We start from the raw sequence: 2,938 nt of genomic DNA, 5'->3' as shown, positions 1-2,938 counted from the left end.
CCCCAAAAACGTATAACCTCTGAAATGAACCAGGAAGAAACAGAAAATTTGAACAGACCGATTACCAAATTCAATCAGTAATCAAAAAACTCCCAAAAAACAAAAGTCCAAGACCAGATGGTAAAGTCCACCAAACATTTAAAACATTAATACCTATTCTTCTCTAACTATTCCAAGAAAAATAGAAGAGGAAAGAAAGCTTCCAAATTCATTCTGTGAGGCCAGCATTACCGATACCAAAATCAGATAAAGACACTACAAAAAAGATAGCTACAGGTCAGTATCTCTGATGAACCTATGCAAAAATCCTCAGCAAAATATTAGTAAACCAAAGCCAACAATATGTTGAAAAAACATCATTAACCACAACCAAGTGGGATTTATTCCTGGGGTACAAGGGTGGTTCAATATTTGCAAATCAATGTGATATATCACATCAAGGAGAGAAAGGATACAAACCATATGATCATTTCAATAGATGCAGAAAAAGCATTTGACAAAGTACAACATCCATTCACGATAATAACCCTCAACCAATCGGATTTAGAAGAAACATGCCTCAACACAATAAAGGCCACATATGGGTGGGTAGCCTGGGTGGCTCAGTTGGTTGAGTGTCAAACTCTTGGTTTTGGCTCAGGTCATGATCTCATGGTTCATGAGCATGGTTCAAGCTGACATCATGGAGCCTACCTGGGATTCTCTCTCCCCTTTTGCCCCTCATCTGCTCACTCATGCTCTCTCTCTGGCAAAATAAGTAAATAAACTTATATAGAAAAACTACCAGCTAACATCATACCCAATGATGAAAAACTGAGAGCTTTTCCCCTAAGATCAGGAACAAGATGAGGGTGTCCACTCTCACTTTTATTCAACATAGTACTGGATGTCTTAGCTACAGCAATCAGACAAGAAAAAAAAAAAAAGGCATCCAAATTGGTAAGGAAAAAGTTAAACTTTTACTATTTGCAGATGACATGGTACTATATACAGAAAACAGTAAAGACTCCACCAAAAAACTACTAGAACTGATAAAGGAATTCACTAAGGTTGGAGGATGTAAAATCAATATACAGAAATCTGCTGCATTCCTATACACTAATAATGAAGTAACAGAGAGGGATATTAAAAATAAAAAATAATCTCAAATGCACCAAAAATACCTAGGAATAAACTTAACCAAGGAGGTGAGAGACCTGTACTCTGAAAACTATAAAACACTGATGAAAGAAACTGAAGATGACATAAATGGAAAGACAATCCATGCTCATAGATTGGGAGAACAAATATTGTTAAAATGTTGACACTACCCAATGCATTCTACAGATTTAATGCAATCTATCAAAATAAATGCCAACGGCATTTTTCATTTTTCACATAAATCGAACATATTATCATAAATTCCATATGGAAACACAAAAGACCCTGAATAGCAAAAGCAATCTTAAAAAAAGAAGAGCAGGGGCGCCTGGGTGGCTCAGTCGGTTGAGTGTCCGACTTCAGCTCAGGTCACGATCTCGCGGTCCGAGTTCGAGCCCTGCCTCGGGCTCTGGGCTGATGGCTCAGAGCCCGGAGCCTGCTTCCGATGTGTCTCCCTCTCTCTCTGACCCTCCCCCATTCATGCTCTGTCTCTCTCTGTCTCAAAAATAAATAAATGTTAAAAAAAAATTTAAAAATAAAAAAAGAAGAGCAAAACTGGAGGTATCACAATCCCGGATTTCAAGATATACCACAAAGCTGTAGTAATCAAAACAGTATGCTACTGGAACAAAAATAGGCACATAGATCAATAGAACAGAATAGAGAGCCCAGAAATAAACCCATGCTTATATGGTCAGTTAATCTTTGACAACGGAAGAAAGAATATGCAATGGGAATGGGGCGTCTGGGTAGCTCAGTCAGTTAAGCATCTGACTTCAGCTCAGGTCAGAATCTTTCAGTTTGTGGGTTCAAGCCCCGTGTCAGGCTCTGTGTTGACAGCTCTCCCTTTCTCTCTGCCCCTCCCCCACTCACGCTCGCGCTCTCACTCTCTCTCAAAAATAAGCATTAAAAAAATTTTTAATAAAAAAAGAATATGCAATGGGCAAGAGTCTCTTCAACAAATGGTGTTGGGAAAACTGGACAGCAAAAGAATGAAACTGGACCACTTTCTTACACACAAAAATAAATTCAAAATGGATTAGAGACCTAAATGTGAGACCTGAAACCATAAAAATCCTAGAAGAGAGCAGAAGTAATTTCTCTGACATCGGCCATAGCAACTTTTTTCTAGAAATGCCTCCTGAGGCAAGAGAAACAAAACCAAAAATAAACTATTGAGACTGCATCAAAATTAAAACCTTCTGCACGGCAAAGGAAATAATTAAAAAAAAAAAAAAAGGCACAAGACAACCTACTGAATGGGAGAAGATATTTAAATGACCTATTTGAGAAAGGGTTAATATCCACAATTTATAAAGACCTTATGCAAGTGAACACCAAAACAAATAATCCAATTAAAAATGGGCAAAAGACATGAACAGACATTTCTCCAAAGACAGACACATGAAAAGATGTTCAACATCATTCATCATCAGGGAAATGCAAATCAAAACCACAATGAGATATCACCTCACACCTATCAGAATGGCTACAATCAAAAACACAAGAAAAAACTGTTGGCGAGGATGTGGAGAAAAGGTAGCCCTCATGCTCTGTTGGTGGGAATGCAAAATGGTACAGCCACTGTGGAAGAGTATGGAGATACCTCAATAAATTAAAAATGGAGTTACTATATGATCCAGTAATTTCACTACTGGGTATTTACCTAAAGAATATGAAAGCACTAATTCAAAAAGATATATGCACCACTATGTTTATTATAGCATTATTTACAATAGCCAAAATATGAAAACAACCCAAATATCCATTGATAGATGGATGGATAAAAAGATGTGTA

Source organism: Lynx rufus, unplaced genomic scaffold (genome assembly GCF_022079265.1).
Source record: "Lynx rufus isolate CCGP_SWC_20201006 ecotype Redwood Valley unplaced genomic scaffold, mLynRuf1.p SCAF_6, whole genome shotgun sequence".
NCBI classification, from domain to species: Eukaryota; Metazoa; Chordata; class Mammalia; order Carnivora; family Felidae; genus Lynx; species Lynx rufus.
This window is presented reverse-complemented; position numbering follows the sequence as displayed.